Raw genomic sequence first — 10479 nt, 5'->3', positions numbered from 1 at the left:
CAGCAACCAATCAGATTCCACCTTTCATTTTTCAGAGCTCCTTTGGAAAATGAAAGGTGGAACCTGATTGGTTGCTATGGGCAACTAAGCCTTTTTTCCTTTACACCAGTTTTGATAAATCTCCCCTTTATGTTTCATTTCCATGCCACCAGTTTTACTGAGAGTGGAGATGCCACACAGAGCCAGTGACTGGGTGCAATATGTGTATACAGGCGTATCATCGCTGCACCTAAGTAAAGGCCAAAGGGAGGCAGAGAAATGGCAGGGTCCAAAGGGACAGCCCTTTAACTACAACATAACTCTACGTCGTTGGTGCACTGTAAATGTATAGGGCAGGCTCACAAGCTAAGGTCACTCCATATGTGGCAGGTGCTGGCTGTATAATACAGCTGACACCCAGCCACAATGAATGGGATTGGAGATTACTCCAAACGCAGTGATTTAAGCACTCAGATTCTGCAGTTGATGGCGTAGAACGCTTCATGACGGTGGTTTTCCCTACTGGCAATGGCTTCTTTTAGCAGGATGCGTCCTGCCACACTGCAATAATTGTTCAGGAATGGTTTGAAGAACATTACAGAGTTCAAGGTGTGGACTTCGCCTGCAGATTCCCCAGATCTCAATCCAATCAATAATCTGTGGGACGTGCTGAAAAACAAGTCCGATCCATAGATGCTTAACCTTACAACTTACAGGACTTAAGAGCTATGTACACCTTTGGTGGCATATTTTTTATTATTGCATTGTACTCATTTTGAGCTAAATATAATTTTTTCAATTGGTCTTTATTAAAAATATTGAGCCATTTTCTCCGGACTGCTTTAAGTTTTTCTAGTAGCTGGTTCTAAATTTTCTTTCTGCTCCGTCAGGCAGGGAGCTGACGGGCTCCTTATCTCTGACCTTATAAACACTTATTATAGCTCAATTCTTTTCTTATAAAAATAATGTAGCTTAACCCTTTCACTCCCAGAGGGTTGTGTTTTTATTAGCGTGTTTGTTTTGCGCTCCCTGCCTTACCAGAGCCATAACTTTTTTATTTGTCTGTTCACATAGCCACATGAGGGCTTGATTTCTGTGGGACAAGTTGTACTTCCCAACGCCACCATTTAATATTGCATATGATGTAGTGGGAGCAGTGGGAAATAAATTCCAAATGGGGTGAAATTGCAAAAAAAAGCTATTCCACCATAGTTTTATTTACGATGTTCCATGTACGATAAAACTGACCAGTTACTTTTATTCTACAGGTCAGTACGAATCCGGCGATATATTATATAATATATATATTATAGTTTTTCTTGCATTTTGATAGTAATAAAAAAATTAAAAAGTGGGAAAAAAAATCTGTTTTATTTTTTTGTCGCCATATTTTGACTCCTATAACTTTTTTGTAATTATGTGTACGGAGCTGTATGGGGGCTCATTTTTTGCAGGGCAATCTGAACTTTTCATTGACACAATTTTGGTTTGTGTATGACTTTTATTTAATTTTTTGTAGAAAATAAAGCGACCAAAAACGGCGAATAGGCCATTTGGATGCTTATTTCCATTTTACTGTTTGCTGTATGGGTAATATATTTTTATACTATGGGCGTTCTCGACACATCGTGACACCCATGATTTGTATTTTTTTATTTTTTTTAGTTCATTTATTTTTATTTTGGGAAAAAGGGTGGGGGGTGATTTGAATTTTTTTATTTTTTATTTTTCAATTTTTTTCACATTTTTTTTTACACTTTTTTTTATAGTTCCCATAGGGAACTATAACATGCAATCATTAGATTGCTATTCTCATAGACTCCAATGCACTAGCATTAGAGTCTATGAGAAAATTGCTTGTTTTCTATTGAGCCCTATTACAGGCAAGGGCTCCATAGGAAATACTATGCAGCAGCCTCCTGCCATTCACAAAGACAGGGGCTACTGCACACAAGCTCCTGCTCCTCCGCTCGCCGCTCAGGGGAGCCGGAGCACCACCGGAAGCATGCGCTTTCGGTTTTCAGCGCGCTCAGATGCCGTGGTCAGGATTGACCACGGCACCTGAGGGGTTAAATGTCCGCGATCGGCATTACTGCCGGTTGCGGACATGAGCCGCAGGTGTTTGCTATAAGAAGCAGGTGGCCACCTGCGGCTATGGCGCAGTTAAATACCGGGGTTAAATACAGTAAGTGTTTATGACCTTTTAGTAATTTACAGATAAGGGATATTTGATAGATGAGGGGCACAAAGTGAAAGTGAAAGTACCATTCACACAGCTAGAAAAACAGCCCTTTGTGACAAAACGGCTCAATATTTTTAATAAAGACCAATTGAAAAAAGGAGATTTTTGTATAACTTACCAGTTAAATCTCTTTCTCGCTCTTCCTTGGGGGACACAGACCTTGGGTATAGCTCAGCTCCCTAGGAGGCGTGACACTAAGTAAAACTGTTAAGCCCCTCCTCCATCAGCTATACCCTCAGCCTGGAGATAGAGGCTACCAGTTGCGTGTCCAAGTAGTGAAAGGATAACAACCAATAACGGAAACAACCAGCCAGCAACCCAACGGGGCGCCAGACCATAACCCTGTAACCAAACACAGAAGGGTGGGTGCTGTGTCCCCCAAGGAAGAGCGAGAAAGAGATTTAACTGGTAAGTTATACAAAAATCTCCTTTTCTCGCCCATTTTCCTTGGGGGACACAGACCTTGGGACGTTCAAGAGCAGTCCAAGAAGGGAGGGACCACAAACCCAAGGCGGAACACCACCAGAGCATCAGGAAACCGCTGCCTGCAAAACCAGGCGGCCCAAAGCAGCATCCGCATGCACCCTATAGAACTTTGTGAAAGTGTGCAGAGAGGACCAAGTGGCTGCTTTGCACAACTGTTCAGCCGAGGCCCGATGCCTCTGCGCCCAGGAAGCTCCGACTGCTCTGGTGGAATGAGCAGTGACGCCGAAAGGCGGAGGTCTGCCCTTGGCTCGATAAGCCTCAGACACCGCCAGTTTAATGAAACGGGCAATAGCCACCTTGGAGACCGCCAACCCTCTGCGCGAACCCTCCGGAACCACAAACAGGGAGTCCGTGCGCCGAAAGGACCCGGTGACCTCCAAGTAAATCCTCAACGCCCTGACCACATCCAGACGGTGCAGTTCCCGTTCTCTGGGGTGGGAAGGAGAGGGACAGAGCGACGGAAGGACGATGTCCTCATTGATGTGAAAGGCGGAGACCACCTTTGGCAGGAAAGTCGGGACAGGCCGAAGCACAACCTTATCCTGGTGGAAGATCAGGAAAGGTTCGGAGCAAGAAAGAGCCGCTAACTCCGACACCCGTCGGAGAGACGTGACGGCCACAAGAAAGATGACCTTGCAGGACAGAAGGCGAAGGGAGACCTCCCGTAAAGGCTCGAAGGGGGCTGATTGGAGCGCCGAGAGCACCACATTCAGGTCCCAGGAAGGAACTGGAGGGCGGTACGGCGGAACAGAGTGAGCCACCCCTTGTAAGAAGGTCTTAATTGGCCCTAGAGGGGCCAGGGGACGCTGGAGAAGAATAGACAGCGCCGAAATCTGACCCTTCAGAGAACTGAGGCACAGCCCCAGGTCCAGACCCGACTGGAGGAAGGACAGGATTGTGGGAAGAGAAAACCGGAGAGGTGGGATGCTCCGGGACTCACAGAACCCCAGATAGGACCTCCAAACCCGATAGTAGATCCTAGAGGATACGGGCTTACGAGCCCGGATCATGGTGCGGACTACGTCCGCGGAGAAACCCCGTCGCGTTAAGACGGCGGTCTCAATAGCCACGCCGTCAAACGTAGCGAGCCTAAATGCTCGTGGAAGATCGGTCCCTGAGAGAGAAGGTCTTCCCTGGAGGGCAGTGGCCACGGTGCGTCTGCCAACAGCAACATTAGGTCGGCGTACCAAGACCGGCGGGGCCAATCCGGGGCGATTAGAATCGCGGGGACGCCCTCTACCGCGATCCTCCGAAGAACCCGTGGCAGGAGGGGAAAAGGAGGAAAGACGTACAGAAGGGAGAATTCGCGCCACGGAAGGACAAGCGCGTCGGCGCCGTATGCCTTCGGGTCCCGTGCCCTGGCCAGGTATAGGGGGACCTTGTGGTTGAATTTGGAGGCCATGAGGTCCACGTCGGGGCGACCCCAGCGAAGACAAAGGGCTTCGAACACCTCTGGGTGCAGGGACCATTCTCCCGGGTCGATGGTGGACCGGCTGAGGAAATCCGCCGCCCAGTTGTCCACCCCCGGGATGTAAATCGCAGATAAGGCCGGCACGTGCGTCTCCGCCCAGAGGAGAATGAGGGTCACCTCTTGCATCGCTGCAGCGCTGCGAGTGCCTCCCTGATGGTTTATGTATGCCACAGCCGTGGCATTGTCCGATTGGATCCGAACAGGGTGGCCCCTCAGCAGATGGGTCCAGTGTCTGAGGGACAGAAGAATCGCCCTCAGTTCCAGAATATTGATTGGAAGTCTGGACTCCGATAGAGACCAAACGCCCTGGACGGACCGGGGAGGGAAAAACCCCCCCCACCCCCGTAAGCTGGCATCTGTGGTAATCACCAGCCAGTTCAGTGGAAGGAAGGACTTCCCCCTTAGAGGGATATGCAACCACCAGCCGAGGGAAGCCCGAGCCAGGGGAGGCAGAAGAAAGGTCCTGTCCAGACTCCTCGGTGATTTGTCCCAGGCCGACAGAATTGCCCTCTGAAAGGTGCGGGATCGGAATTGTGCGAACGGCACCGCTTCGAAACAGGCAACCATCTTTCCCAACAACCGCATGCTGGATCTGAGGGAAGGGCGGTGATGACGGAGGAGACTGCGAACCGACCCGCGAAGGGCCAGACGCTTGTCCGACGGAAGGCGGACCTCCGCCAACTCTGTATCCAGGAGCATCCCCAGGAAGATCAGCCGTCTGGAGGGGGTAAGGGAAGATTTGGGGTGGTTGATAATCCAACCGAACCGCGTCAGGGTCTCCAGAGTGAGTTCCACACTGCGGGATGTCTGAGAGAAGGAGGGTGCCTTGACCAGGATGTCGTCCAAGTATGGGAGAAGAAAAACACTTCTTGAACGTAGAAGGGCCAAGACAGGGGCCAGGACCTTGGTGAACACTCGAGGAGCCGTCGCCAGACCAAAGGGAAGGGCGACGAATTGGAAGTGATCGTCCCCCACCGCGAAGCGCAGGAAGCGGTGATGACATGGAGCAACCGGAACGTGGAGGTATGCATCCTGAATGTCGATTGAGGCCATGAAATCCCCTCTTTCCAGGGAGGCCACTGCGGACCTGAGAGACTCCATCCGGAATCTCTGCAGTCGGAGAAAACGGTTCAGGCGTTTTAGGTCCAAGATCGGACGCACTGAGCCTTCCTTCTTGGGAACCACAAAGAGGTTTGAGTAGAACCCCCTGAACCTTTCCGTCGGAGGCACGGGGGCGACGACACCCTTGTCCATTAGAGAGTGAATGGCCGCGAAGAAGGCGGCCACTCGTACGGGATCTCGCGGAGGACGGGATCGGAAGAAACGGTCTGGCGGAATGGACGCAAATTCGATTTTGTATCCGCAAGATACAATCTCGAGCGCCCATGCGTCTGAGATGTGGGCCCGCCATACGTTCCTGAATAGGAGAAGTGGGTGGGTGGGGGCGCACCTTCAGGCAGAGGGCTGCTGGCCTGTGGGAGCCCGTGCAGGCTGGGACTTGCGCCAGGTAGGTTGCGTCCGAAAAAACGGCTTCTTGCGTCTATCCTGGGCTGGGCCAGAGGAAGAAGAACTGGCCGCGGGTCTAGACCCGGTGGGCTTGCGAAAGGACCGAAAACGGGACGAACCAGCGCGACCACGGGGGGCGCCCATTGGCCTGGACTGGGGGAGGTGAGTACTCTTCCCACCCGTGGCCTCTGATATAAGCTCGTCCAGACGGGTTCCGAACAGGCGGGAACCCGTGAATGGTAGGCCGGCCAAAGAGCGTTTGGAAGCGGCGTCCGCCGCCCAAACCTTCAGCCAGAGTTCCCTCCTGACAGAAACTGCCAGGGCAGAGGAACGGGCAATGAGGGCACCCGCATCAAGGGAGGCCTCACAGACGAATTTTCCGGCCTGAACAATTAGTTGGGCTAAGGAACGGAGGTCCTGAACAGGGACGTCCGACCCCAACTCCCGTTCCAGTTGCAAACCCCATTCAGAGACCGCTTTGCCAACCCAGGCGGAGGCAAAGACCGGTCTAAGGGCCGAACCAGAGGCAGTAAATATGGCCTTGGAGAGGGATTCCGTACGACGGTCCTCAACAGACTGGAGGGAAGATCCGTCCTGTACAGGAATAGTAGTGCTTTTGGACAGGCGAGCCACGGGAGGATCAACCTTAGGCGGGGATGTCCACGTGGTCACAGAATCCGCTGGAAAGGGATAACAAATGTCCAGCTTTTTGGGTGTAATAAAGCGGACGTTAGGCCGAGTCCAAGCCTTGGATACCACAGAAGAAAAATCAGCGTGTATGGGAAAAACCTTGGAGGCCTGTTTGGGGCGGAGAAAGGACACGCCGGCCTGTTCAGAGCTGGGGGGGTCATCGTGTAGCTGAAAGGTATCACGGATGCTAGTGACAAGATGCCCCACCGCGGACGCCAATTTGGACGGAAACTCTGAGTCCATGTCCACGTCCGAATCCGCCAGTTCTCCCTCAGAAAGCGTATCCCTTTGAGAGGATAGACTTGACTGAGCTCGCACGCATGGCGGAGAGAGCGAAGCATCTGGAGAAGATGTGCGCTCAACCCTTGAACGTTTCTGAGTATGCCGGGCCCTGGAAGATTCGCTGGGAGGCAGGGAACCAGTGGGGGCGGCAGAAACGGTAGTCCCAGCGGGTGCGACAGGGATTGTGGCAGCCTGCGGGAGAGGCGGTCTATCCACGAGACGGCCCACTACGTGTGTAAGGCTTTCCACCGCCTGAGACAGAGACCTAGCCCAGTCAGGGGGTTCAGAGGCACCGGGGGGCGCAGCGGGAAGCGGGCCCTGCACCGGGGCCTGACATGCAAGGCAATGCGGCTCAGATTGCCCACGCGGAAAAAGTTCCTTACAGGCGGTACAGGCATGGTACCAGGGTTTGGGGGCACCTGTGGGATCTGACATGCTGAAGTGTGGTTGTACTCTAATATAGAGACCACAAAGGGTTATAGCAGCTATGACCAGGAGGGTTAGGAGAGGGTTAACTGTCCTACCAGTGCCTCAGAAGAACGTCAGGAGATGGCCCAGATCAGCAGCAGCAGAGAAGCAGTGAACAGCAGTGAGCAGCAGAGAGCGCCCACAGAAGCCGAGCGATGTACACAGGAGGTTAGAGTCCCCCACCGTGTCCCAGCTTCCTGTCAGGAGTGAGGAAGCGCGGGAAACCTCAGCAGAAAGCGCGGGGAACAAGCTCCGCCCCCTCCAGCGCTTGAAATGTCTCCTGTGAAGGAGAACGTAGCTCCGCCCCCAAAATGACGCGCGCGTAAGCCCCGCCCCCTGCCGGGACCGCTAAGCCCCGCCCCCCGTTCTCGGCGGGAAGGGGGAGAGAGAGAAGAGAAAAATGGAGTCAGCCCCGAATGAGGGGGAGGGGGGGGGGGGGAGAAAGATAGCAGCGTGGGGGGGAACGGCGTGGGGGTGCTGAGGATGCTGCTGTGCTGCATTGTCCTGCAGATGAGCGCTCAGAATGAGCGACCACGGGTGCCCCCCTTACCCAGAGGGGTAGATGCTGCAGATAGGGACGGGGTATGGGCTGGAATAGCCATCTCACCGTCCGACGTCTTCACCCTCAGTCCTTTCCAGCAGGGTCGCCCCTTCAGCCACTGGCACCGCAGTGGCAGGAAGCTGGAAGAGGGGCTTGGCGTGCGGGCGACCCCCTAGCTGGCGGGATGTAGGGGAGCCATTGCTGCCCAGATCCTCCTATTGCTTCTGTGGGGGAGGCAGCAGTGCAGATAAGTTGGCACTGGCGCAGCTCAACCCCGGGAGAGCAGAGAGGTCTAATGCGTCTCTGGTATCCCTAGGAAAAAATAAAATAACAAAATTAGAAGAAAAAGTAAAAATAACAAGGAGAAAACAGCCCTGCAGTAGCAGGGAGTGTCTTGCCTCCTTGGACACTAAGCTAAAACTGGTAGCCTCTATCTCCAGGCTGAGGGTATAGCTGATGGAGGAGGGGCTTAACAGTTTTACTTAGTGTCACGCCTCCTAGGGAGCTGAGCTATACCCAAGGTCTGTGTCCCCCAAGGAAAATGGGCGAGAAATTATTTTTAGCCCAAAATTAGTAAAATGAAATTTAAAAAAATTGGCCACGAAGGTGTACATAGCCTTTAAAGGAGCAGCTGCTAAAATCTTGTTGCCAGATACCACAGGATCCCTTAAGAGGTTTTGTGGAGTTCATGCTATGATGGGTCAGGGCTGTTTTTGAGGCAAGAAGAAGACCTACACAATATATGTATAGATACACATGTATGTGTGTACGCATCTGAACTTCCAGTAGTTGAATTTCTGATAATCCCGATGCTGGATTTATAAAATGTATCTGAATGCAAGAAAAATTCCAAAATAATAAAAAAACAACTTTGACTTTTTTTTGCATTTTGCTGTGTTGCAGCCTTTTGCTAAAATTTAAAAACAACACATTTCCTCCCCCATCAACGTGCACTCAATACCCCATAATGACAAAGTGAAAACAGAATTTTAGAAATTTTTGCTAAATTATTAGAAAGGAAAAAAATTAATTTCACATGGACATTTAGTATGACTCTTGAAATGTATCTGCCCCCCATTTCTCTTGTTCCCTTCTGAGATGTTTCTACACTTTGACCGGAGTCCACCTGCTGTGAATTCAGTTGGTTGGACATGATTTGGAAAGACACACTGTTGTCTATATAAGGTCTCGAAGCTGATAATGCATATCAGAGGAAAAACCAAGCCATGAGGAGGAAAGAACTGCCTGTAGAACTCAGAGGCAGGATTGTGGGGGGAACAGATCTAGAGAAGGGTAAAAAATATCTCTGCTGCACTGAAAATTCCCAAGAGCACAGTGGCTTCCATAACTCTTAAATGGAAGAAGAGCTGGCCGCCCCACCAAACTAAGTAATCAGGGGAAAAGGTCCTTGGTAAGAGAGATGACCAAGAACTCAATGGTCATGCTGGCTGAGCTCCAAAGATCCTGTGTGCAGATGGTAGAAACCATCACTGTAGCACTACCAATCTAGGCTTTATGGCAGAGTGGCCAGAAAGAAGCCTCTCCTCAGTAAAAGATCTGAAAATGGTTGTCCACTGATGGTCCCCAACTAACCTGACAGAGATTGAGAGGACCTGAAGAGAAGAATCGCACAAAGTTCCCCAATACAGGTGTGCAAACCATGTGGCATCATACCCAAGAAGACTAGAGCTGTAATCGCTGCCAAAGGTGCTTCAACTAAGTCCAGAGTAAATGGTCTGAATACTTAGGTCAATGAAAGATTTCATTTTTTCCTCTTTGATAAATTAGCAAAGATTTTGGACATTCTGATTTTGGACATTCAAATTTATACAGTGTTTTTTAGTGTTCTTGCGTCTGACAGCTTTACATTAGTAGGTATAGCTTACATTTTCCCATAGGCAATGCCTGGCCAGACCAGGGATGGATCAAAGTGGCTGGTACCAGTTTATGTTATAAACATGATTTCTTAAGGAACCTTTTAGAAAATGCTAAACTGTAACATCCAAAGACATACTAAAAGGGACCTTAGATTGTTAGCCCCATTGGGGACAGAGTGATGTCTGTAAAGTGCTGCGGAATATAGTAGTGCTATATAAGTGCATAAAATAAATAAAAAAACTTTTTATAGTCTTTTTGACTTGCCATGAATTTCATTTTTACTGTCTTTTTTATTTAAACATTCCCAGCTAACACAGGGCCATTCAGATCAATGACAATGTGCATAGAATTTTTGTATTATTTTTCAAAAAACCTATTTACCATCATGTAGAAATTTGCAGTTTATCATTTACTACAGCTGTTTCTTTAAGTATGGTTAGGCTACTTTCACACTGGCGTTTTGGCTTTCCGTTTGTGAGATCCGTTCAGGGCTCTCACAAGCGGTCCAAAACGGATCAGTTTTGCCCTAATGCATTCTGAATGGAAAAGGATCTGCTCAGAATGCCTCCGATCAGTCTCCATTCCGCTCTGGAAGCGGACATCAAAACGCTGCCTGCAGCGTTTTGCTGTCCGCTTGACGATACTGAGCCAAACGGATCAATGGGAGATGGATCCATTTTCGATTGTGTCAGTGTTTTCTCTGACACAATCGAAAACAGATCCGTCTCCCACTGATTTTCAATGGAGTTAATGACAGATCCGTCTTGGCTATGTTACAGATAATACAAACGGATCTATTCATGACGGATGCATGCGGTTGTATTATTGTAACGGATCCGTTTTTGCAGATCCGTGACAGATCCGCCCAAAACGTGAGTGTGAAAGTAGCCTAACCTGCACAAGATCTACATTGCAGCAGTGATGCAGAGTAATTAG

The sequence above is a fragment of the Bufo gargarizans genome, chromosome 6, assembly GCF_014858855.1.
Source record: "Bufo gargarizans isolate SCDJY-AF-19 chromosome 6, ASM1485885v1, whole genome shotgun sequence".
NCBI classification, from domain to species: domain Eukaryota; kingdom Metazoa; phylum Chordata; class Amphibia; order Anura; family Bufonidae; genus Bufo; species Bufo gargarizans.
Note: the sequence above shows the minus strand (reverse complement) of the source record.